At 43.8% G+C, this 27,345-nt stretch overlaps 1 long non-coding RNA gene across 1 annotated transcript in view; it reads right to left on the bottom strand.

Moving 5' to 3' along the window:
- Window positions 1-20,751, bottom strand: part of LOC113628263 (uncharacterized) — a 32,973-nt gene extending 12,222 nt beyond the window's left edge. Inside the window, exons 1-2 of the long non-coding RNA XR_003435955.1 lie at window positions 20,594-20,751; window positions 19,400-19,470 (exon numbers count right to left, since the gene is read on the bottom strand). This is a non-coding gene — a long non-coding RNA (uncharacterized LOC113628263). The remainder of the gene's footprint in view (window positions 1-19,399; window positions 19,471-20,593) is intronic.
- Between the last annotated feature and the right edge of the window lie 6,594 nt (window positions 20,752-27,345).

Here is a 27,345-nt window from a genome sequence, read left to right as displayed (position 1 = left end):
GTAGCCTTCTTATTTCTTTGCCTTTCTCTCCCCAAGACCTAACACAACGTGTAGCTCACGGTTGAGGCTCGTTGCCTGGTGGGTCTGTTGACCTTCTAAGGGACACATTAGGGAGATGCAGGCTCTGAGAGTGAATTCTCTTTCCAGTGTTTCCCAGAAGGAGGTGTTACATCCACCTGCAGCAGAATCTCCTACAGTCCTTGCTGAAAATGCAGATTCTCCAGCCCCTTCCATACCTGCTGACTCAGAATGTTGGGGGTGGATCCTTTAACAAGCTTCTTTTAACAAGCTTCCCAGGTGAGTCTCCTGCACATTGGGGTTACTGGGCCATCAGTTCAACTCCATTTTAACTTCCTTAAGACCTGTCTAGGTGGTAGGGAAAGTTGAGTTTTGATTAAAGGAGGAATATGTGTGGAAGTGTTTTGTTTTGTTTTTTGCAGTACACGGGCCTCTCACTGTTGTGGCCTCTCCCGCTGTGGAGCACAGGCTCCGGACGCACAGGCTCAGCGGCCATGGCTCACGGGCCCAGCCGCTCCGCGGCATGTGGGATCTTCCCGGACCAGCTCGCAAACCCGTGTCCCCTACATCGGCAGGCGGACTCTCAACCACTGTGCCACCAGGGAAGCCCTGGAAGTGGTTTTAAGTCCCTCAGCAACTGTAGACATCTGTGCACATCGGTGGCCCGCCTACTAACAACTGACTTGAGATCACCTTGCCTGACCCTGCCTGGACCATGAAGCCTCTTTGATCATCAGTCCCGCCTTTATAAGTTGGTCACACATTGGCAAGTGGCGAACCATCTTCTATCACATTTCCCATTTGCTATTGACCTGAGGCCTCAGCAAGAGAATCGTGGAGTCCCCGACCCTCGCTCAGGTGAGACAAGCCCCACAGGTGTGTGAAAAGCACAGCCTGCTGGACCCTATGGGTTCTGTCTTCTGGGTCAGGGTAAGGGCTGTAGGACATGAACTAGTTCATTCAGGGTTAGCAGTCTATTTGATGGTCAGGTTTTTGTGAGACAGTTCATTCGGTTCATTTTGATTAAACCAAAGAGCAGTTGAGTCGTTGACTCAGTGAAATCAGGGTGGTCATGCACACACAGACCCAGCCCAGGAGAAGCTGCTTTGCGACAAGCCATCAGGATAAAAGAAAGAGGTGAGGACAGAGTGTAGTGATCTCTGCTACTCATAACTCCAAGTTGGCATCGTCTATCCTCCTGGAAAGGAGTAGAACTTGCCTGAAAATGTTATGTGATGAAAATGGAAGGAAGTGGCACGAGAGACACAGCCTATACCCAAAAGGGAAAACAGGTTTACAGTGTAGCTCTGCCCAGTGGACAAATATATGAAAATATGTGAAAAGAGATCTATTTCATTCCCTTTAGCCTTGTGATAGCGTACATATATTTCTCTCTTCTATAACCAGGTCTTCTTTGGCACAAAGTCCAGAGTGTTTGTCCCTGCTGTAGGAGGCTACTAGCCCAAAATACCTCCAGAGAGAAATATAGTCAGCCCTCTGCATCCACAGCTTTCACACCCACAAATTCAACCAACATGTCAAAAATATTCAGGAAAAAAATTCCAGAAAGTTCTACAAATCAAAACTTGAATTTGCCACGCCGGCAACAATTTACACAGCATTTCCATAGCATTAGGTATCATAAGTCATCCGGAGAGGATTCAAAGTATACAGGGGGATGTGCAGAGGTTATATGCAAACACCACGCCATCTTATATGGGGATTTGAGCATCCCGGGCTTTTGGTCTCCTGAGGGGTCCTAGAACGAACCTCCTGTAGATACTAAACAGCAACTGTACTCGATTACTTCTGAAATCATTTAAAAGGCTGAATTGTGGGAAAACTAGGTTTAGGAGATGCAGGGGAGGTGCTTGATGAAGGAGTGTGTGTGTGTGTGTGTGTGTGTGTGTGTGTGTGTGTGTGTGTGTGTGTGTGTGTGTGTGTGTGTTTTCTTTTAAAAGATGGGTGCTGGGCTTCCCTGGTGGCGCAGTGGTTGAGAGTCTGCCTGCCAATGCAGGGGACACGGGTTCGTGCCCCGGTCCGGGAAGATCCCACATGCCGCGGAGCGACTGGGCCCGTGAGCCATGGCCGCTGAGCCTGCGCGTCCGGAGCCTGTGCTCCACAATGGGAGAGGCCACAACAGTGAGAGGCCCGCGTACTGAAAAAAAAAAAAAAAAAAGATGGGTGCTATTTCAGACTCTCTCACATAGAAATATAACAAAAGAGTGTGAAGCTCAGAGCCACAGCGTGCCCATCTGTCGACAGGCCGTTCAATTAACTTATTGTTACCAGTGAAACACCAGCTCGGTGTGTCTGCAGAAAGAGGAAGTCCCGGGTGCTAGAGTGACAGCCATTAAGCTGCTGGCAATGCCGAGCAGACAAGTTGTTCCTCTGGAGTCAGGCTGCCTCTTCCTCCTTGGGTTCCTTCCTTCCCTCTCTGTCTTACTTCCTCATCTTTCCTCCTCCCAGCTCACACCTCTTGCCCTTTCTTCTCTTTATGCCTTCCCTCATCTGGGGAAGAGAAAAGGCCACCTCCTCCCTTTCAATCGGGCATTTCTTCCTGAGCACGAAGCCCTGGTGGAAGAGAAATGGGCTGGGTTCTGAGAATTTGCTGAAGCTTCTATTTATTTAAACAGAGCCAAGGAAGGGTGATGGGGGAAGATCGTTTTTGCCACCTCAAATGAACATCAAACCATTCCCCACCCTTCCCTCCCATCATGAGGTCTGATTTTCCGCCCTCCACCCTCTTGCTGACAGCTCTCCCACTCTCTAAGTCATTTCTTGGTTTCACTCTCAAGGGGCAGAGAAGACAGCAAGGCGGGGCACAAGCCCTGGTTCAAACCCCAGGGTGTACATACACTGGGGGCTCCCTCACCCGTTCCAGTCTTGGGGAGGGGCGTTGGTTTTCTGCAGGGGCAGAACTGGGCCTCTCTTGACTCATGGCCATGGAGCTTGCAAATTTAGGGCTGCCTTTATCATCATATTTTCACGATCTGAGTCCACTGGCAACTGCTCAGAGGGGAAAACAATAACCCTCAAAGGAGAAATGTGAATGCTATAGACATGGATATATTCTAAGCATTAGAGCTAATTATAGGGGATGAATCACAAATTTAAACGTCTTAAATATAGGCATAAAAAAATAATTAACCCTCAAACAGGAAGCTGCTGAACTGTCAGATCGCACCGTTTGAGAACCAAGAAAAGCAAGTCAGCACCCTGTAAGCATGAGAAAAGTGAGGTTAATCCTCTGCTGGGGTTTCAATATTCTGTTCATTTCTATAGGTGTGCTAAGGAAGGTCCTTATACGGGTGGAAGAGTCTACTCATGGGACTGAAACTGTCATGGTGGAAACACCCTCTCTTCTTTAGAAAGTGACAGTCTCCAGAAGATACATCCAGCCTGAATCTCCCAGTGGGAGTGATTCAGCACTCATCAGTATAAGGATGTTTCAACCTACAAGCAGACAGACTCCATAGTTTCATCAGGCAATTTCATTCATGTTTTAGTTGCCCTCCACTCAGTTTGAAAAGCTGTCTAAGAATCCCTTCACGGGCCTTCTCTGCATAATCACAACATCTCTTTGTCTGGGATTAGACGCGCCTAGAAATAAGAAGTTGTGGTCTCATCCAACGATACCCCCTTTGTTCCCCACTGGGGGTCAAACCTAATAATACAGACCCACGTGACAGTCACAGGTGAGGGTGAAAATGAGTCTAATGGCGCCAGATGAAGGAAACGACTCCAGGAACCAGAAGCCGTGGGTTCTAGGTTCAGTTACTTCAGCAGCACCGCTGTGGTCAAGCACGTGCACCTGCTGCCTGTGATGGGGATTAGCAGTCAGAGCACTTCCATTCACGGCATCTGGTATCAGAGTTACCAAGGAAAAGGCACCAGGCACAGGATGGAGCCACACTTCCACGTGGAGAAGAGACAGAATCAAGGTCAGGAGAGGGGTCAGCTCTCCACGGCCACGGGTCCCTCCCTTCTTGTGCTGCTGCAGAAGGACTCCATCCCCTCCTCCCAGGGGAAAGACGTAGTGGTGGGGTTGGACGGATGCCTTGTGATGCACACGCCAAAGCAGAACAACGGAGCTCACGTGCAATCTGAAACAGGGAAAGATATCCCCACACAAGGTGGCAAGTCCAGCACCGGCTGTGAGGACCCTACACCTCTCAGTAAGCAAGTGTTCAGACCCAAGGCCCCTTCTCACGTGACCTAGTGGGGGTGAAAGGCCTCCATGCTCAAGGCTGCCCTCCCAACAGCTAGGACCTTAATCCTCGAACCACTTAATCCCACCAATCTATCTCCTCATCTATAAAATAGAGACAACAGGGACGACCCTACTTCTCCAGACAGGGCTCTCATTAGAGGAGGCCGTTTATGGAAAGGAGCTTTGAAAAATGATAAACGCCTGTGGGACATGGACGTGTAGTGAATAACCCAGTAAAGTTCTCAAGAAACAGTACAATTTTTACCCCATTTGAAGTAAATTGTTAATATCCAAGAGTCCACTTGGGGTCCAGCCTGAATGAAAATCAATTTCTTAGCACTTCTTGACACCCCTGGGTTCTTCCACATCAAATTTTGACATAAAAGTTCTTTCTTTCCGTCCAATGACTGTCTCGAGTTTTCATTTTCCCAATGCATTTCCCCTTCACCGAGAGCACCCATGTCACTGCTCTCCTTCCTCTATAGACCTGTCTTAACTTTTTTGTTCCCAAATCCCCGGTTCCATGATGGTTGATGCTGGCTTTCACAATCCAACCTTCATCTCTCCACTTGTCAATCTGATTTTTTAAAGTGCTTAAATTGAATGCAATTCTGCCTTGTTTTTTTTTTTTTTTTCAGTACGCAGGCCTCTCACTGTTTTGGCCTCTCCCGTTGTGGAGCATAGGCTCCGGACCCGCAGGCTCAGCGGCCATGGCTCACGGGCCCAGCCTCTCCGCAGCACGTGGGATCTTCCCAGACCGGGGCACGAACCCGTGTCCCCTGCATCGGCAGGCGGACTCTGAACCACTGCGCCACCAGGGAAGCCCCAATTCTGCCATTTTAATGGTATTTTACAAAAGCAGTTAATACACACATAATATCTGGCTATGGTTATTTGAAAAGACCAAGTTACAGAATTTTATGTAGTAACAACCCCATTTAACACATACACACACATCCTGCCCACTTACACACTTATCCTAAAAATTGAAAATGTACATACTTCAAAATATTGAGTAGTTATCTCTAGGTAGTGAGAACAAATTTCAATTTATTTTCCTTTGTGCTTATCTATATTCTCTATGGTTTCTAAAATAAGCATGCTTTTTTTTGGAAAAAAGGAAAGAAATTTATTTTAAAATGCTGCCTCTTTCCTCCTGCAGAAGGGAACATATTGTACTAAATAAATCAAAGACAAAGTGTCCTCCTCTAACTGAAATTATCTTCATCATGGCCCCAGTGATCTGAGTAAGAATAAATCCATCATCTATTGCAGTGGCTGCAACCTTCTTCCAGAGTAAGAAAGTTATGTCAACCCCATACACGCATATAGGTATACATGTGACTGAAAAAATTTTCAAGAAAGATTACGAAAACACAATATGTTCTGATATTTTGTATTCTATGCGATTCCAGTACTTTAATGCTGGCTGCCTTGTACTGAATTCACTAACCACAGTTGGAAAGAATCTGATCTATTGCAAACTCTTCATCTTACAAAATTAGGAGCCTTACCGTCAAACTCGGTTGCCTTCCGGGACAAAAGGCAAGTCGCTCTAAAGAACATCCCTGGAAGAGATTGTTTCTTCATCACCTGCCGCATCTCCAGAAACGAATTACACTTCCGTTCTCTGAGCCAGATCCACACATTTTCGGTGCCCGAATCAGCCAATACCAAAAGGAATGTTCCAACAGCTGCGCTTCCATGAGAAAGTTTATGATACCGATGTCTTGATTTTAGAAATGGTGACATTGGAAACAGTTTTCCCTCTTGGAAATGAGTGTGAAAGCTCCTAAGCTTGGCAGACTCACAGATACAGAGAACAAACAAGTGGTCACCAGGGGAGAGAGGGAAGAGGGGAAGGGCAAGCTAGGGAGAGGGGATTTTAAAAAGGGTTAAAAAGGGTTATTATGGAATTATATGAAATCATGTGTGTGAAACTTTTGAAAATTAGAAAGCACTATAGAATTTAAAGAATTTTTCATTCAATAAAAAAATGTTTAAACTCCTTTTGGGATTAAAATATATACACAACTATATATAAAATAGATAACCAGTGTCACAACAATATAAATCAACTATACTTCAATAAAAAATAAATAAATAAAATAGATAACCAACAAGGACATACCGTATAGCACAAGGAACTATACTCAATATTTTGTAATAGCCTATAATGGAAAAGAACCTTAAAAATATATTTATATATATATATATAATATAACTGAATCACTTTGCTGTACACCTGCAACTAACACAACATTGTAAATCAACTATATTTCAATTAAAAAAAATCTTAAGTTCCTCTAGGAAAAAAAACTCCTGCGCTTGGAAATCAGTATAAATTTCCATGGAGCAAAAGAGGTGAAGATGGAGCCAAATTCAATCACAATCTAGTATATTACACGGCTAGCATCTCACAGATTCCTATCCTTGTCATCTTCTTGTCTTTTAGTTAACGATAGAATTGGATGCAATAATATTAATAATCATCTTCTTCAAGCTTATAAGATCTAAGATAACACCCAAGTTATGATGAGCTACAGAATATCCGTTATGTATAAGACGAATGCACGTTCCAGCATATAACTGCCCCCTGGAACACATCACACAAACAACAGCACTCTGCCTGGAGGGACAGGAGTGAAGGTCAGCGGTAAGGAATCAACCACATGCAAAGATGCTGGCCTCTGAGGACTGCTCCCCTATCAAATCAGGACGGTTCACTCACACGCTGATGTGATCCGAAAACACTTGCAAATTCTCACGGTAACTTCTTCATCACCGTGTAGATGAGTTTCTAACCAGTGTGACCAACATGCATGGTCAGAACACTTTCTAGAATGATTCTGCCACTGAGAGTGTGGTTGTGGCCTGCTATCCCTAGGCTGAGGTTTCTGGAGTTTCCATTCGTGGTCTGGGCAGTGATGATCTGATTAAGCTGCACATCTGTGAAGGGTTTGAGGTGAAGGAAAAAGGGAACTGGAATGGTTCTCACCTCATCAATTCTGACCACATCCTCCCTCTCCGATTACCCCCAAGAGGAGGGAAGAGAAAAGAGAGCAGGAGTAGAATGAAACAGAAGAGATGAAACAGAATGGAAGGAAAAAAGGAAGAGGGGGGGAAAAGAAAGCTGGAGGGAAGCCCCAAAGTGACTTATTCTCAGAAACAGAAGCCCAGAGCCCAAGTCTCCAAAGAACCAGAGCTTTGTTTTATCTTAATTTCTGCTTCCCTTCCTTCTTTTCCTCCCCAGTCTATCTCCTAAGTATGAACTTTTAAATGACAGTCATCTGTGAACATTGGTTTATTAAGTAAATATCTGGACATTCAAAATGGGCTTTTTATCAGCAATAAGATTATGTGAAACTATGTTTTACGTGCACAGTGTCCTGATGCTCTTGTTATAATGGTGGCATATTTGAAAATAAAAGCTTTCAATACAATATGGAAGATCCTCAAAACACTAAAAATAGGATTACCATATGATCCAGCAATTCCACTTCTGGAAATATGTCCAAAGGAAATTAAAACACTAACTCAAAAAGATATCTGCACCCTTATATTCATAGCTATTTACAATAATCACAACATGGAAACAACCTAAGAGTCCATCACTGGATTAATGGATAAAGCAGTTGTGAGATAGATAGATAGACAGATAATGGATTAGTATTCAGCCATTAACAAAACCCACGAAACTCTACCATTTTGGGACCTTGAAGGCACTAGGCTAAGTGAAATAAGTCATACAGACAAATACTGTACGATCTCACTTATGTGTGGAATCTAAAAAACAAGCAAACAAACAAACAAAAAAAAAACAAGCAAACAAAACCTCATAGAAAAAGAGATCAGACCTGTGGTTACCAGAGGCGAGGGTGGAGGAAGAAGGAATTGGCCCAAGGTACATACTTCCAGTTACAAGATAATAAGTACTAGGGCTGTTACGTACCTGATGACTTCAGCTAAGACTGCTGTATGATACACACCAAAGTCATTAAGAGAGTAAATCTTAACAATTCTCACAAGGGAAATCTTTTTTCCTTGTTTCTTTTCTTCTTTCTTTTCCTCTTATTGTATCTCTATGAGAAGACAGATGTTAGCTGAACCAGCTGTGGTCATCGTTTCACAATACACGTAAATCAAACCATCAAGCTGTATGCCTTAAACACTGATGCATATCGATTATTTCTCAATAAGACAGAGGGGGAGCTTTCAAGTCATGACTTTTCTTTAGTTTTTTTTTTTTTTAATAAAGGCCTAATTCCACTCTGTTGCATCTATTATCTTTCCAATAAAATATATATCTAAGTGCATTACAATCTCAGTGGTGCAGGAACCCAGTGGAAAAGATGGCACATCCAAGAGAAAAGATGTAATGAACAGAAGACTGTTCACTCCCACAGCACTCGAGAATTTCAAAGTATTTTACTGTCTCCCTGAGTGACAGGTACACGTTATACCCACACTGGGGCACGGATTCTCAGAATTTCTGCTGCTATCCCATCCACTAGTTCCCTTTTTCATTTCAGGAAATAGCTGACAGGGAAATTTGCGTAACTTGCCCAAGGCCACACAGGGACTGAGTTGGATGTGAAATTCACTTGTCCTCGAAGCTTCGTGCTAATCCCACCTCTTGACCGCCAGCCAGGGTTAGCCTTTCCGATGCCACTTGAAGTCACATGGTGACTTCACAGAGCCTCTGCAGTGATAGAAAAAAGCCAGCTCAAACATGGAAAACGCAATCAACCAGCTGGCTTCATCTTCCTACCTCCGGACAACTAGCTTGACTCACCTGAGTCAGTCGAATGGACTAATTATTTTTCAACTCGTGAAATCACATAGACTCACTGTTTTGGCACTGCAGCGACAGTCAGAGTGAGTCATGGGACTAGAAGTTATAGGACAGCATTCAACATGGCAGGTGACCAGAATATTACTGTTTCAAGAGATCACTGTCATCGGACCCTTGCTTAGCTGTTGATCGATTTACTGAAAAACATAAATCAAGTGTACAACTGGTTTTAGCAGAACATCCTGGAAAGTGGTATCTACCTGCAGAGAAGCAGTAGATACATGTCAGTTTCAGTCACTCCTGCACTTACTCATTCGCTTTCACTGTGTGCCTACTGCACGCCAGAGGATGATGCTGTATGGTGTTCAAAAATAAATAAATATGGTCCCTGCCATCCTGGCTTTTGCAATATAAACGGAGACCTAAATAAAATTGGGCAGGAATTTTTAAAGGGCTAAGTAGAGAGTTCTAAAACCTCTGTATGGCATCGTAGGAGAGTGAATGATCCTGACAGTGAGTTCTGGGGGAGAACCACAAGAAGAGGTCGGTGTCTGATCAGGAAACTCTAGGACAGGCGAGTCAGGAGCAGGGGAACGTAGGCATGAAGATCCGTGGAGAGCCAAGGCCTAATCCAATGTGGCAACCAAAGAAGTGGACCCACACAGGGAACAACCCAAGACAGGGTTCCACAAATTCTAACTTCTCTCATGGGTCAGAAGGTGGGGGAAATGAGAACAAGGAGAATGACATCAGAGTCTTGGGTAGGAAACAAGTGGAGGCACGGGGAGGAGAACTACATTTTGTTTATTGCCATGTGTAAAGCAATGTGCTGGGAGCCTTACATAAGTCATCTCTGTTAGTCTTTGAGACAATCCTACAAATTGGGTATCTTTACCCCTGCCTTACCAATACCTTCCAGGATTTCCAGAAAGCATTACCAGTTTACAAAGAACTTTCACATCCACTCCATCCTCACATTCCTACTCAATAACTAAGACAGGGATCCTCATTTTATGAAAGAAGAAACTCTGGCCTTGGAACCCAGGCAGCTTGCCAAAGACAGGAGCAGAGCCACTGTGCTTTTTCCATTTTTTAAAATTTATCTACTTTTTAAAATTTATTTTATTGAAGTATAGTTGATTGACAATGTTGTGCTAATTTCTGAGGTACAGCAAAGTGATTCAGTTATACGTATACATGTACATTTTTTTCATATTCTTTTCCATTCTGCTTTATCACACGTTATCGAATATGTGCTATAGAGTAGGACCTTGTTGTTTATCCACTCTATATCTTTTTTCATTTTTTGATAGCCTTACACAGCTGGCCATAGCGCCAACTTAATACCCTCACTCTCTCCCCAGCTTGAGTTCACATGTTATCTGTTATTCAATCACCAATCCAGCTATCTGAAATCCATTTGAAAGAAACTCAGGTTTGTAGCAGCAGCCTCCAAACAGCTCGTGCAAGGTTTGGAAAATTCAGCTTCGTGGTAGGAACGGCAAGCAGTGAGTACCATCCCCACAGACATCTTGGGGGTGCACCATTATGCCCTGTTAACTTGAAAAGAAGACTCAGTCTGAAGGTCTTGTGGGGTCTACACAACCCAAGTGAAGCCACACAGCCCCAAGAGCCTACAAAATTATTGAGGTAGTTAGTACATTGTAGATCAGCCTGGAAAAAATTCCATATCGAGATTGCCCGTCTCAACAAAACTTAAAAAAAAAAAAAAAGCTAGTCTCACTTGGCAACTGTATGGAGACCACACCCTGTGCTGCACACACATACCTGGGCTTCATCATTCTTGCACAAGGGAGTTTCAGAACGGCCAATAAAACACTTCAAGATAAAGCTCCTTCAACTTTGAGCACTGTTTTAAAAGTCCTCAGGCAAAGAAGGTTCTGAATTTCTCCAAAACTATAATTTAGCAGCCATAGCAAACAAGCTAGTGGTTTGATAAGCTAGAGCCTACTGCCATCCGAAATCCCAGGAACACAGTTTTCCATTAAATGTCTCAGCCATGTGGGTATTTACCTAGTGAAATCCACTACCCCCACCCCCCACCCGAAGTGCTACTCTCAATGCAAGAAGCATGAAGGTGCAAGAAACCATAGGACACGATCCCATTCATCTCTGCCTCTGGATTGAATCGCTCTCTAATTAAGCGTTGCTCTTTTCTCAGAGATCGCCCAAATCCAAGAAGAAGCCTGCACTATTCAGTCTCTTCCAACATGTGACTTACTCAAGTCTCAACAGCATTCAAGCCCAAGCCCAGACTATAAACAACTCTGCTGAAAAATAAACACCACCTAAGGCAATAGGCCAACTACTAGAAAACATTTAGTACAAATCCAATGGGGGGAAAAAAGGCAAAACAAACTCTGTTCCTGTCCCTCTCCATAGCTTTACCCAAAAACAGACTATCCGTCTAGAAAGAGCCTAACGATTTAACGGAGAATACCCATCGCTCCCTCCACCAGCTCGTGAAAAGAAGCCTATCATTTCATTTCCTTGAGCTTCCCTTTCCTCATGTGTAAAATAGGGATCGTGAGAGCTGTGTCCTATTTACCCTGCAATGATGTATGGAAGAGTAGCAAGATACTGTCTGTAAAAACACCTCGATCTCCTCTGAGATAGGGTACTATGTAAATTTCAAGTGTTGTTATGACAACGTTTTAGCGCACGTGAAATCTGAGCAATAAAAGACTGGTCATCGCAGGGTGAAAACAGAACAGGATACAGCACGAGGAGAGCGGAAATCCAAGCTACGTGATTCGAGTGAAAAAGGAGAACTTCCATCTGACCAACAGAAGAGAGCCCAGTGACGGAAGAGAAACGTGTGTATCCAAGGAGAAAAGTCGACATCAGGACATCCTGACCCGGTTCTTGGAAATCAGTCAATAGATCAGAAGTGAAAATAAGGTGAACTGGATGTTTATTCAAGAAGCTCCTAAAATCCCAACTCCTCTAGGAAAAACTTGGAGAAAAGCTAGCAAATTGCCCACACGTCTACACTGTCTGTTCTTGGGTATCTTCCAGAACTCGCCATTATACAATCTGCACATTCCTCTGAACTTAGACTTGAGGAATGCTTTTATTTTAAAATGTTCGGTTTCTTGGACACATACCTTACATATATTTCTGCCATTTTCTGCTTTTCCTTTCTATAGCTCCTTTTCAATGTTGTCATTTTCTAATATTTTCAGGTAAATATCATGTCCAAGCAAAATCTTTTTTACCAACATGGCTCATTCATTAATTTACTTGACCAGCATATATGGAGCACCTAACACGTACCTGAAAGAAGTTAGCAGAACGAGTAAGAGGGACAGACGAGTGATTCATAATTTGACCCTAATTCTGACCTTACTAGTTCTATATTCCTTTTAAATGACAATATACTTCCCCATTCATCTGTTAAAAGATAAAATAGCAATATATCTGCACGATCACATCGGAGCTATCCCAAACACAACTGAAATGCTGTAGTATTGATGTCCCAAACGTCAACAATATATCCCCATGATTAGTGGGGCAAATATAACTGAAATTACATCTCCATATTTGTATTTGTCCATCTCTGGACCTTCTTTAATTTTAGGAGAACTGGAATCATACCAAGTTTTCAAGAAAAAGAATGTGGACCGTGGTATCTATTTTGTTCTGAAGACTCTTCCAGTGGAGCCTGGAAAGTCTCAACACCTGAACATCTCTGGTTACTCAATAAGTATCTTGTGGATTGATTACTCTGGTGGTTCACGACTCCAGCAATACTCCTAGGTCACGTCCCAGGCTGGGAAGTGACAGCTCAACGTCAAGTTTCTGTCAGTTTGCCTTGGATGGTTTCCCCCGGTTAATTAACTTTCTCTTGCCCACACAGGGGCACAGATGCTGCTTTTCTCTCGGGCTCTCCCTGCTCTGTATTCCCATAGAATTTTGCCAACCAAAAGAGCCAGGGCTTCCCTGGTGGCGCAGTGGTTGTGAGTCCGCCTGCCGATGCGGGGGGCACGGGTTTGTGACCCGGTCGGGGAGGATACCACGTGCCGCGGGGCGGCTGGGCCCGTGAGCCATGACCGCTGAGCCTACGCGTCCGGAGCCTGCGCGTCCGGAGCCTGCGCGTCCCGAGCCTGTGCTCCGCGGCGGGAGAGGCCGCGGCAATAGGAGGCCCCCGTACCACAAAAAAAAAAAAAAAAAAGAGCCGACTGTCATTCATAAACTGGGCAGCTTTCAGGTGTGCGTGCTCTGACGAAAGGACTCTACAGAGATTACAGGACACCAGTGTCAGCTCAGGATTCTAGAGCTTTGTTTTTCAAGCTTGGGTCCTTGTGGTCCTAGGAGTGGGGACTGTTAATGATTTGAAGGAGAAAATCTTAGTCAGAGAAGTCATTGAGGGTAGGATTTGAAAACAATCATTTTTCCCCCAAAAAATGACTCTATTCTTTGACTTATGTAACAAATATATTATTCAATCATCACCTAGCTATTTTTTCCCTGTACCTATAAGCTAAAGAAATTGAGGCAATTAGCTGAAACTTTAAAAATACAATAGATTTGTCTGAAATATTACAATATTCAGAAAATGGAAGCTGGGAGGTAGAGTAGATTTCTTTGAGTTCCAGGTAGTTACTTTCTTTCCTTTTATATCTGTAGTGCCAGCCTTATTATAAGAAAGCATAAGAAATAGGAAGTTTTAGCAAGACTAGTATACCAAAATCCCAAATCAAATAGAATAAACTCTAATGTTTTCCATGATATAAAAACTCAGACTCTTATGCATGTTTCTTCTTTGGCTCCTTGGAAAACCTCATAGCCTCTCTCTTGTTTAATATAGAAGAGAGTTTGCATTTTAGGCAAATAAATATTTATGTTTGGTTCTGTGTCCACTTTAAAGCAGTTTTTTTTTAATTGGTATATGACATTCCGCAATGGATCTTGTGAAAAATTGTTTTGCAATACGCAAACTCCTTTTCTGAAATATTGTTTCGATTTGGTTTGTCTCTTAGCATAGCTCCTATAAATATCTGCGTGTCTCCCTAATGCACTGCAAAATTGACAATTGCCAGACTGACCAGCGATCAAACAATCCTATCACACGGGCTCATTTGATTCAATCACTAAAACAGCTTAAATAACTAAGACACAGACTGAAACACAATAGAGCCATATATTGGTAATTAATCTGAATCAACTTCCAATGTTCCCTGCGTTGGTCTGTGTAGATGGGGCAATAGACTAAACCTCACCTTCACCTGCTCACACATATGTTAGGCAGCACGTACAGAAAAACAAAAACGAGATGAGATGTTGTCTTCCCTTCTTGAAGTGTAGCGCTTTTTTGGGTATCTGGATTTCACGGTAGCAAAGAACCTAGGAGCAAAATGGAATTTTCCTGAAGATTTTCTTTGGGAATCTTAGCTCCACCTTCATCCAAGTAGTCTCTCACTGGCATGAACTTTGAGAGCGAACCTGTTAGCTGCCCCTCAGCTTTGTTTTAAAGCCTTGGGTGGAAAGATGCGGCATAGAAAAATGCATATTTTCTGTACATGTGACCCAGCTGGTCTCATGCCTATGGAAACAGGAGCAAGTGATGCTTGAACTACCCTCTTAGTAAATGTTCTTACTGGAGAGCACTGCAGAGAAAAGCAATCTGCGTGCGAACAGTACCGGCGGCCCAGAGGCCAGAGCCAGCTGAAAGGCAGGAGGGCAAAGGGTGATCTGGAACGGGAAGCCCGCCACTACATCCTAGAACAACCTCAAACAGCAGGCAAATACCATCCAAACACATCGTCTCCATTAAAAAGCATGTTTTCATGCGATGAGTTAATAACTTTCATTGGCTTCCTAATAGCATTTGCCTCTGGAGACATTTTCACTATTTAAAAATCTCAGTAAGTAACCACAAAAATATTACCAAGAGCAGGGACTAACAGGGGGACCCGGGCTGAAGGGAGTGTTTTCATCTGTGGCACAGCCCCTAGGAAAGAAAAGAGAGCCCATTTCTCTGCCTATTACCCAGAGGAGGAAAAGAGTCAAGTGGAGATGGATTCAGATGAGTTCTTTCTGAGATGTTGGCGATATAAACCAGGCACACTTAGAAGCATGCAGAGAAGGGACAGCAGGAGAATCATTTCAACCGAAATGAAGGAGTCCATTCAAATCATGCTGATTCCAAATGCAATGCAGGATGTTTTTTTCTTTTTTGGAGTTTCCAAGGAAAGTCTTGTGGATCCTTTTTAAGTCGTTTTTCTCTTCTCCAACTTCTGTGGATACCAATTCAAGGTAGAAATAAAGCTTTGCTCTTTAGGACTCCCACAGTCAGAAGCTATGCCACCCAACAAAACAGCTGATAGAAATGCGTTTAGAAATGTTACGCTCGGGACTTCCCTGGTGGCCCAGTGGTTAAGACTTCGCCTTCCAACGCCAGGGGTGTGGGTTCAACCCCTGGTCAGGGAGCTAAGATCCCACTTGCCTCACGGCCAAAAAACCAAAATATAAAAATAGAAGCAATATTGTAACAAATTCAATAAAGACTTTAAAAATGGTCCACATCAGAAAAAAATCTTTAAAAAAAAAAAGAAAGAAATGCTACGCTCTACACCAATATATGTGTCGAAATATCACTTACCAAAATATGACATTAGAATAATTTCTGAAACAGACTCACAGATGTAGAGAACGAACTTATGGTTACCAGGGAGGAGGGGTGCAGGGGAGGCATAGATCGGGACTTTGGGATTGACATGTACACACTGCCATATTTAAAATAGATAACAAGGTCCTACTGTATAGCACAGGGAGCTCTGCTCAATATTCTGTAATAAACTAAACGGGAAACGAATTTGGGAAAGAATAGATACATGTATAGATATAACTGAATCACTTTGCTGGACACCTGAAACTAACTCAACATTGCTAATCAACTCTACTCCAATATAAAATAAAAATTTTTTTTAATTTTTTAAAAAAGATTTATAGAAGAAAAAAATTAAACAGATTCAGAAAAGTGCAAAAACAGAGACGATTTCTGAATGTTTTTCGGCAAACTATGAAGTAGAATCCTAAACTCTTCATTCACTCCTTTTGCAAGCTTTCATTCAGCGCTCTTCTATTCCTTGATCTATGTGGGGCTTTAGGGAGGAAAGACATTCTTTGCCCTCAAAGAGGTCACAGTCTAATGGGGAAGGCAAAGAAGCGATCACTGGGCTTGATAAACGCTTTGACACAGGTAAACATAAGGTGCTGCTGGAGCCCGTAAAAGGAGTCTCCATCCAGATCTGGGTGGAGGGAGGAGTTGTAGGGAAGGTTTTCTGGATGAGAGGACACCTGAATCAAGCAAAGGGGTCAGCAGAGCCATCAAAGACAATGACAGGCAGCTTGAAGAGCTGAAACACGGCCCACAGGCTGAGTGGTGACCCTCGGGGCTGAGGCCATTAGCCCAGACCAGATAACGTCCTTTGCCACGGCATCCTGTGAAGTGGGGATGCTATCGTGGAGACAATGGGGACCTGGTAAAAGTTTAACAGGGGAGGACCATACTCATATTTGCTCTGTAGAAAGCTCACGGTGGCAGCAATTTGGAGATAACTGAAGTGGACGCAGATGAGAGACAGGGAGACTTGTCAGGACGCTGTTGGAAAAATCCAGGCTGCAAAAAAAAAATGAGGAGGTTTGAACAAGTGCCATGAAGAGCTATCTTCAGGTAATAGCAGCAGGGTTTTATGACCAATTAGAGGTGAATGAGGACGAATCGTGGATGGCTGCCAGGCTTCTGGTTTGGGTGGCAGGGTGGCTCACGGTACCATTCGTCAAAATAAGGAAATCCAGTTCCTTCCTTCTGCCTGTGGCTCCTTCTGACCTCTAGATGATCCCATTTCTCAAAGCTTCAGCCAGTCACTGGGAAATTCTGCCCTCAGTGGCTGATGCCGGTCCACTCTGAGTGGACAATTTGGATGGACACCTTCTTTCTTCCAAAGGTGAGAACCAAGAGGAAGTTCTAATTGGGAGAGGCGTAAACCCGGGCATGACCCACCAGACTGTCATCAAGGTACATTAACAGAAGCCGTATGCAACCCTATGACGGAAGGAAGGCGTTACTATGGAGACGTTTGCCCTCATCGTGCGGATGCCAACGCTTCCAGAGGTTGGATTCCAAACTCACTAATGTCTTTGCCAAAATAAAGCCAAATGTGCGTCTTTCCATTAGGTATCCAGGCAGGATGTATATAATTAACAGAAAACAGGCCATGAAAGAAATTCATTCAGTGGAAAACTGTATATGTCTTAGAAAATACAGCGTATCTCACTGAGAAAGGTTGGTGCTATTTGAGGGTACAAACTCTTTGAAGGTTCCCGCTCATCAGTTGTTGTTTTTTTACATTTAAATCTCCATTGTGTATAGAAGTTTGTTTGTTTGTTTAGTTATTTATTGACCGCACCGCGTGGCATGCGGGATCTCAGTTCCCCAACCAGGGATCCCTGCAGTGGAAGCACAGAGTCTCAACCGCTGGACCGCCAGGGAAGTCCCTCACCCATTTTTATTACACTAAGGAATTCTGGCTCAATCTGAATTCATTTTGTTAAAATGTCTAGATCCATTTCGGATATTCTGGTTTGGGAATTGTACACGTGAAACGATGACCACACCCCACCCAAAGGCGAAAGGTTTGGGGAAAAGAAATGTTTCCCCTGAAACCGTCACATTCTTCTCACTGGGAAGGAAGATGCTTGGACCTGGCTGGCAGCAGCGTTGGGAAGGATTAATGAGTGTTTGTAGAGCACTCCCAGGTCTGAAGATGAAAGACATCCTAGGAGCACAGCCTCTAATTGATGTTTGCTATTTTGAGTGTCTCACTAAAGGACTTTTCTCCATGTAAATGAACTCTCATCCCAAAGCTTTTAAGAAGGACATAGGATTGAAGAGTCTCAAGTGTAGTCTTCTACCAACATGCTTTTTTTTCATCAGTAATTTCAGACGTGGCAATTTCACACTCAGTAGTGATTATCCCTGCTCAGGAAGAATATTGACTTCAGGTGCTGTGATTTTTTTTTAGGTTGAGTCTATTTACAGCCAAAACAACCATTTAATTCCATTTCTTTGGAAGAAAATCAAATACATAGATAAACAAATAAATAAACCCGAGGCTTCAAAGGGCTAAATGATTTACTTTCCAGTCTATTTTTAAGCAGCGCTGAAATAGTTTTGTTTTTCTTGTACATTGGAAATAAACAGGTGATCAAACATCTGGATGTCGAAGTGTATATTTGGTTTGGCTTCATTTCCCAACAAGTTGTTTTCATAATCCAGAGACTCAAAGAAGAATCAAGTCGGTTCATTCAAGTCCCAAGACAGGCACTATTTCACTTTTAATTTAGCAATAAGTTATCCACCGGCACCTAACTCATTGCCCCATTTGGTCAAATGTCTATGCATCCCAGGTTAGAAAGTAAATTCAATGTTATTTTATGGCAGACCTGGCCACTAAAGCAACATGCCCCAAATCTAAATGGAGAAGAACTGACTCCTTCTCTGATGACTTGCTTTTCCCAGTCCCAAGCAACCTAGCAACACCCCATCTCCATCCTTCCTTCCAGTTCATATTAGTATTTAGGACCATAGAAGATGATGAGCTCAAACCCACCATATCCTCAGTTGAACCAGAGACTTAAGTTCCCACATCAGCAGATAAAAAATTAAAGGACAGTAGTAATTATAGATTAAACATTACATCTTTCCCGATTTCCTTGATAGTGTCAACGACTAAAGAAGCAGAGACACTCAATAAAGAATGGAATTCGGCCACCATTACACAGATCTTTCCAAATCTAATTTCACCAGCCAAACCTTAGGCTGGCTCTCCTAGAGTTGACCATTTCGAAAGAGACTGGACTTCAGGAAATGTCTCTGGGAAATTCATGACTTTATCTGTCATGTCGCTATCAGTCTCAAAAAGAAAATAGCTGAGTTTGAGTTTGGGTTCATGGTGGACACATCTCTAAATTAAAGCAAAAGGGCCAGTCACCTTGTTTCCAGTTGGGGGGGCCTGGGCTTTTATGAAGCCCATGGTAGTTCCTTGATTATGAAGATTCAAGAATACAGGAAATGGGGACAAAGGTTCACCTGATGTGTTAAACACTACCTGAGGTCCTTTCATACATATAGCCTCCAGCTCCACACCCCCGCCTCCAATCCAGAAAGCACACCCTTTGGGTCTTGCCTCTGTTAAGCTTATCCCCTTCAAAGCTCCCTTCGGGATCTTTTAAACACGATTTTGCCTTTAAAAAAGATTTGTTTCGTAGATATGTTCATTTGTATAGTATTTTAGATTCCACATATAAGTGATATCATATTGTATTTGTCTTTCTGTCAGACTTACTTCGCTTAGTATGATAATCTCTAGGTCCATCCACGTTGCTGCAAAAGTCATGATTTCATTCTATCGGGTGGCTATACAGAAGAAAAAAAAACACAACATTGTAAATCAACTATACTTCAATACATTTTTTTTAAAAAGTGCAAGGATCTTGATATTTGCTGGAGGGGGCGTTGGTGCACACCATGCCTTTCCCTGGGCACTGCACTCCCTCTACAGCTGGCCTGAATCTTGAGCCAGAATTATCCCAAACTGGAGGTGAGTTGGGGGGGATATCAGAACCAGTATAGAGCACTGTTCAGGCTGGGCGTGCACACACAACACAGCAGAGGCCGCGTGAGGCTGTTTGAGGAATACAGCTCCATCGTGAAATCAGATTTTTTTAAATAAAATTAAATGAAGGGCAGAGCAATGATCATCTGTTATAAAGTTTGCCCCTGACAGTAAAAGCTTTGTTATCGGACCAGCATGGGGAGTGGTTGCTGGTCAGCCAGATCTTCTGGTTAGCTAAGGCTGGATTCGCATTGCCCCGGGAGCTTTGCCTCTTATCTCTTCTCCGGCTCTCCCTTTTAGAAATGAAAGAAAGTGTATCTGGTTTGTGTGCAAGTCGCCATTTACAGTCTAGAGAGATGCAGAGTTCATTTTGTTTGTCCAAAAGCAGCAGGAATCATAGGGGCCACTTCCTAGCCACCCTGCCCTTTGGGTTCTCGCTGATCTAGTCTAGTCACTTTTAGCTGGTTACCAGGGTGAAGATGTTGTTTGGTTTTTTGTTTTTGGTGTTTTTTTTTTTTTACTCTAACACTTTGGGGTTGATTTTACTACCAAAAACGGGTTGACTTTTTATTAAACAATCTTCCAGTGGTAGACTCTCAAAGGCACAAAAATGGGAAAAATGAGCCTCAGGACGAAGCAGAGAGGGATAGAAAGCTCAGCCTCCCGGGTGCCCACATGGCTCTCCTGTCTTTACCAATTATCACTCTTATGGACTTCAGCAAGTCATGTCACTTCCCTGGCTCTTCACTTTCTCATCTGTGAAATGCGCATATTAGAGCAAGGGATCCCTAAAGCCCCTCCCGAGCTAGGATTCTCCACACACCTTCAAGAGAAAAGATGTTTTACTTGAGTTCCTCCTCCATGAGCCTCCAAATGGCTGTTGCCCTGACCATCCAGACCATCTGAAGGTCTTAAATAACTCACCGTGGCTCAATCCCCTGGAAAAGGAAGTTCGTTTTAGGTCAATCCAGTGCAGATTGTCTTGGCAAACCCCTAACATTCAAACTAGGACATCCAAGCTCACGTGCGTCCGTGAATTCTCTCCATTTTGGACGTAAGGGGAGCCCCGAGTCAAAACTTGGCCTGAGCCTCTTTGTTGGAAGCCAAGACTCTGCGTGCTGGAGCAGAACAAATGGAACAGGAGCCGGGAACAAGCCAGAGCTTGACACTGCCCCCAGGACATCCAGATGTGAGGCCCCTGCTCGCCAAAATAAGGGCGTCCCCACAAACCCAGATCAGGCAGGGGTTCCTGTCAGCCCCATCACACAATGTCACAGCGCAACGGTGTGATGGGAGACACCTTGGCTCTGAAGCCAGAAGTCTGGGTTTTGAGGCCTAATGTTTCACTTATGGTGTGACTTTGGGTAGATGACTTATCTCTGCCTCTGAGCTTCCTTTCGTAGATCCTGGTGACCAGCTTTAGAATGATGATGGAGATTGAATGAAATAATATATAAAGTGCCACACACCATGCCTTGTACGTACTAGATACTCAACACATCGTGAGTATTAATATTTCAGCGAGTGGCTTGGGGGTCTCGGGAGCGGTTCATGCAAATCCTTAGAAAAGGTTGATGGGAAACCAGCTTGCACTGGCCGGGAAGACGGATCCAACTTATCTCACAGGCCTCGTTTTTATGAGGGTAGGAAGGAATTTCTACTCCTCAGGGGAGATTAAGAAATAGAAGGGGGCAAGATTCTCTTTGTCAAGGGTCGAAACTGACTCGTTCCTTCTGGCTGGAGGGAAGGGATGGCCCCAGAAGAACTTTAGGAATGAAGGGAATCAACTCATGAAGTGACACTGCAGTTTCTCTGTGCTAATAACAGCAGGGAAGTGAGGGAGAAGCGCAGAGATGTAAGGTTCAAAGAATACCGAGGATCTCACCATCTATACAAGATGGGGCAGACCAGCTGTAGGACACAGGGGCCCCTACTTCCCTCCATAGGCATTGATTTGCCTTCCTACCTAAGAGGAAGCAGAATGGAAAAAAAAAAACACACTGAAAACCGATCTTGGGACAGTCAACACCATATTGGCCGATGCTTGAACTGCCACCTTCAAATCCCCAAACCAGAAAGGTGATGCCTAGAAGGGTCCTTTCAATAAGTGTCAACCTCCATAAACATAACAGATTCCATCTCAGGTCAAGCAGCACCCAAAGGAGAGGAGAAAAATCCAGAAGGGAAGGTGCATGTCCACTGTCCTCCCATTGAGTCTCCAGGATGTCAAGACAGGGTCGTGCTGAAGGCTTATCCCTCTAGGCTTTCAGGGGCTTCACCTTCTGGTGGGGAACCCAAAAGAAAGAAAAGCCAGAAAAGCAGATGTTCCCTATACTTTGGTGCTGCCTTGTCTCTGTGTGACAGTCTATTTTTAAAGATAATGGATTAAAGGATCATATCATTAAGTTGAAAAGAGAGGTCATTATTTGGTACACCATCTCACTTTAAAGAGAATCCTTGGAACAAAGAGTAACAACTAAAAGTAATTAGGCTGAGGACTCAGCTGTTGCAGACATATTATGGGTGACACTATGCTATGTTATAGGGTGTCAGACAGACCCGAGGCCGGCAAACAAAATGGATTATTTTGTCATCAAATGTACCAGAGCAGGAGTCAAGAGGCCTGGGCTCCAGCTAGGTTGAAAATTTGCCGTGAAACTTGAGAAAACCACTCATTTCTTGGGACCCTGGTTGGCTCACCTGACGTGAAGGCTGGACTAAAATGACTCCTTAGATCCCAGAGTTAGTGGTGGCCAAGGTCATGGGCTGTAGAGTCCTAGACCTGAACCTGGTCAAGTCCTGGCTCTGTCCCTTAACAGCTGTATGACCTTGGCAATCGTCTATAAAATGAGATGACAAAAATATCTACCTAGGGCTTCCCTGGTGGCGCAGTGGTTGAGAGTCCGCCTGCCGATGCAGGGGATGCGGGTTCGTGCCCCGGTCTGGGAAGATCCCACGTGCCGCGAAGTGGCTGGGCCTGTGAGCCACGGCCGCTGAGCCTGCGCGTCCGGAGCCTGTGCTCCGCAATGGGAGAGGCCACAACAGTGAGAGGCCCGCGTACCGCAAAATATGTATATATCTACCTCATAGGATCTGGGGTACGTTCAATAAGTTAATGCACCAGGCATTGTGTGTGAGCACCAAGATGGGAGAAAGAAGAGAGGGTCCCTGTCTTCAATGAGTTTTCAATCAGTAAACAGACCTAAAATGAGCCCATTTGGTAGAAATAAATCTCCACTAAAGGAATAAGGTAGGTTTGAGCACCTTTGTGACTTGGGTCGATACATTTCTTTATACAAATTCATTCTTAACTAATAATAGCTGCGATGCCCTAAAAGAAAAAAATCAACATTAATAGTTATATGAAAGATCCTACCTGGGCACCTGACACATAGTGGGACCTCGAATAAGTAGGTCAGAATTTGTACAGAGATTCACGCATCAGAGTGACGTGTTTAAGAAAGGCAGAGATTATAGGGCTTGGGGCCAGATGGTGCCAGCTTGAAAAGACAAGAAGGAAAAGACATAGAAGAGAAGAGAGAAGAGAATTCTGAGCAAGGTGAAGGGAACTGAGGCAGTGAAATGGCTCGGCCATCCAGGGCCAAAGGGGCGCAGAGTAAGATGAGATCAAAACCACTCCTCAGGGAGAGGGGGAGGGGAGTTATCGTTTCATGGGTGTAGGGTTTCACTTGTACAAGAGGAAAAGAGTTCTGGAGATGGAAGATGGTGACGGTTGTACATTATGAATGCATTTAATACCGCTTAAAAACGGCTACTATGGTAAATCTTATGTGAGGTGTGTTTGACCACAAACCACAGTTTCTCCTCAGGACTGGAGAGAAAAGCAGCCCCAGGGAGGCAGATGGTACTGAAGCCAGGGAGAAGAAATCCATTTACACTCAACACTTAGGATCTAACGGGGAAAAGCAAACCGAAAGGCAATAAATCTTGATGGTCATGATAGCAGAGTAGTAGAATTATGGGTGATTTTCATATATTCTGTATATTTTTTAAATGGGTGAAATTATTGCTCTGTATTACTCTTATAATACGAAGCAAACTACAACATTGTAAATCTAATATACTTCAATAAAAAAAAATTTTTTTAAAGAAACAAACTTACTTTTAAAAAAATTTTAAACCTCTGGCTGCCACACCAAAATTGATTCTTCTTCAGATTCAAAGTCAAGCCACAGTATTGATAGCAAGGACAAGTCCTGAACCAGGACTGCCCGTCAGATGCGGGACAGTCTCTATGGCTTTATTATGGTCCGCTTGTCCCCCACCCCTGACTTCTTGAAAGCCCTCCAGAGCTTGGGGCATTTGCAAAACAATCCCAAGGCTTTTTTTTTTTTTTAAACACCCTCAGGAATTTTCTGCCTCTAAAACGTACCTTCTCTATTTTTGTTTGTTTGTTTTGGATAGATATTTGTGCTTGTGACATCAAACCAGACTGTAAATTCCTGAGGACAGAAACTGGGTCTTGTTCCTCTTTTAAGCACACTTGGCATTTAGCACATAGAAGGGGATTTCATCAACGTCTGTTAAATGATGAACGTTCCCTGTCTGTCCCTTGCCATTTCCCTGGCCCCCTTTTCCCCTGGTGTCCTTTGCACCTGCTGGGATGCAGCATTATTTCTTGCTGTTCTAGAGATGGAAATGCATTTTACTAATCTCTGTCTAAGCAGAGGCCATCACCTGTCACTTCCCCAGGGCCTTGGTGTTTGGGAGCACAACCTCTGTGAATGCCAAGAGGTGACTCCAAACCCATGGTTAGTCACCCCGGGGCTGGCTACCGGATGGTGTGGTCCACTTAATAATAATACTTAACGCTTAAACTGCTGCTTCTACGAGCCGCTTCAAAGCCTTTTATGATCGTTAACCAATTAAGGCACAGTCCTGCCCTAGTGACTACAGTTATAATTCCAACTTTACAGATGGGGAAACTGAGGTGGATTTTAGGTGAGCTGCCGTAGGCCAGAGTCCGCTTTCGAGCCAGAATTAGAAGTTGCAGATACCGACTTCTGGGTTGAAGCCGCTGTACCCCACACCTCTCTTATTCTAAATAAATGGTTCCTGAGTAAGTGGGTGGACAGGCCTCCACACAAGAACTGTGTCTACAGTTTTTGAGGGAGGAGTGTAATTCTTCATTCAGTACTTTTTGTCATTCTCCGGGCTGAAGTTGAGTTCAGCTTCCAAAGGGAATGACAAACAAACAAACAAAAAGAAAAAAAAATGGGTTTGCCATGGATTTTTATTTTCTACTCTACATACTTTCTGAGCATATGTGAAATGCATATGGCAGTTTAGAGCAAATTAAATACTGTTACCTACTTCTGGCCACTCAGCAGCTTCCTCTTAGCAAAAAAGGATGAGAGAGAGAAAGAGAAAGGAGATGTAACAAAACTTAAAGCTCTGGGAATCCTCAGTTGTTGACAGAAATGATAATAACTGCTCACACCTACGTGACATAACATAGCAAATGACCAGGAGGATTAATACTTCTTGTCTGGACTTCCCTGGTGGCATAGTGGTTAAGAATCCGCCTGCCAATGCAGGGGACACGGGTTCGAGCCCTGGTCCGGGAAGATCCCATGTGCCGTGGGGCAGCTAAGCCCGTGTGGCACAACTACTGAGCCTGCGCTCTAGAGCCCGCGAGCCACAACTACTGAGCCCGTGCGCCTACAGCCCCCATGCTCCGCAACAAGAGAATCCACTGCAATGAGAAGCCCAAGCACCACAACGAAGAGTAGCCCCCGCTCACCGCAACTAGAGAAAGCCTGCGTGCAGCAACGAAGATTCAGCGCATCCAAAAATAAATGAAAAATTCGAAAAAAAAAAACTTCTTGTCTTAGAGGTTAAGACGCTACGTAGGAAATTTTGATTGATTTGTTTAGCAGAAAACTAAATGACTCAAACTATCCAAAAGAAAACCCAAGGCTCTGAATGTCTGAGTGCAGACTCCAGCAATTAGCACAAAATAAAACCGGGCACCTCTTCCAACATAGCGTGTTTGGGGTTTTTTATTAATACCAGGACTGGAAACAAATACTTGAGATTCTTATAAAAGCGAAGTACCTCTCTCTGGGCCTTCTGGTCTATGAAAAGATTAAATGCCACAGCAAAGGGATCCAGAGTACAGGAGAGATTTGCTGGGGTTCTGAAGGACCCCTTCTGGAGGGCCCAGCTTGCTCAGAATCTGGGGACCAGAGGGTTGGGGTCACCGGGAGGGTGTGCTGAGGACATGCCACACTTAGCACACATGAAGTCACAGAAGTGAGGAGGGACGAGTCAGGGGACCTGACCCAAAGAAAGGATGCGAGCTGAAGAAAAGGATGTTTATTGACTTTTAAATAAGACAATATTCTGTTGTTCTAAATCCCAGTAACCTACACACGCAGTTTCCTGGAGGGAGGGGGAGTTGAAGATAACAACGGGCCTCCCCCACCTAAGCCTGTGAGGCACACATTTCTTGTGTTCCAAAAAAGAGAGAATTCTTTCTGTGCCGCAGGAAACTCTTAAAAGCGGGCACAGCCCTTAAGATTTGCAGCTTAAAAACATTTCCGTTTATAACTCCCTGAGATGTCCAGCCAAATTCATCCCATGCTCATTAGCAACATGGCTGAAAACTCGGAACAGAGAACATATTTTAGGACAAAATTAAGACCTTCCTCTTAGGGGTCAGTGCAACGTGGTTCCCCAAACAAATGCCAGGAAACAAATGAAATCCTTAATAGTTAAGTCACAAATTCCCTCTTTAGGCATACATGAGAGGTGAGTTCATGCCGAATACAGAATTGAAGGGGGTTTTTTGGTTTTCTTTTTATGGAATTAACCATTGGAATTAAAGTAATTAAATGCTATTAGCCTAACCGTTCTTGATTATTAGAATAGCCCAGGTTTGAACCGAGTAAACTCAAGGTGGATTTCAGATCCCACAGATAGTTGGCCTTGAACTCTGTTTCATTTCTTGCAGAGGTGAAAGGAGCTAAGAAATAAATGCTGCGTGACTTGAAACAGAGAAAGATTTAGCCTTTCCCAAGCCCAAAGAGCACCAGACACAAATATATGCTTACCGCACGGCACCTCTGCTCAGCCTTTCTCATCCCAAAGCCCCTGAACAGAGACAAAAGGGGATAAGATCAGGAACTTGAGAGGATGTAACAGACAGAAATATACAAGAAGTGTATGTTCCTGGGATTCTCCCCTACAGAAAGTGGCTGTGAGGCATCGCATGAGAGGGCCACTGGCTGTGGAAGAGTTAAAATTTTATCCCCACACCTAGGATTGCCAGATAAAATACAGAACACCCAGTTAAACTTTAATTTCAGGTAAGCAACCAGTAATCATTTGGGATAAGTATATCCCAACTATTGGATGGGACATACTTTAACGTAATACTCTTCACTGATCTGAAATTCACCTTTAAGTGGGCATGCTATATTTTTATTTTCTAAATCTGGCAACCACAATCACAGCAAAAAGTTTTTTGCAATGTACAAAAGTGAAAAATCGGGGAAGAGGAATATAAGCACATGTTTATAGATATAAAAGTAACACAAAAATAGCTAAGACAGGGCTTCCCTGGTGGCGCAGTGGTTGAGAGTCCGCCTGCTGATGCAGGGGACGCGGGTTCGGGCCCGGTCCGGGAAGATCCCACATGCCGCGGAGCGGCT

The sequence above is a fragment of the Aethalodelphis obliquidens genome, unplaced genomic scaffold (assembly GCF_003676395.1).
Source record: "Aethalodelphis obliquidens isolate GAN/ISIS:26980383/991018 unplaced genomic scaffold, ASM367639v1 scaffold23, whole genome shotgun sequence".
NCBI classification, from domain to species: domain Eukaryota; kingdom Metazoa; phylum Chordata; class Mammalia; order Artiodactyla; family Delphinidae; genus Aethalodelphis; species Aethalodelphis obliquidens.
This window is presented reverse-complemented; position numbering and strand designations above follow the sequence as displayed.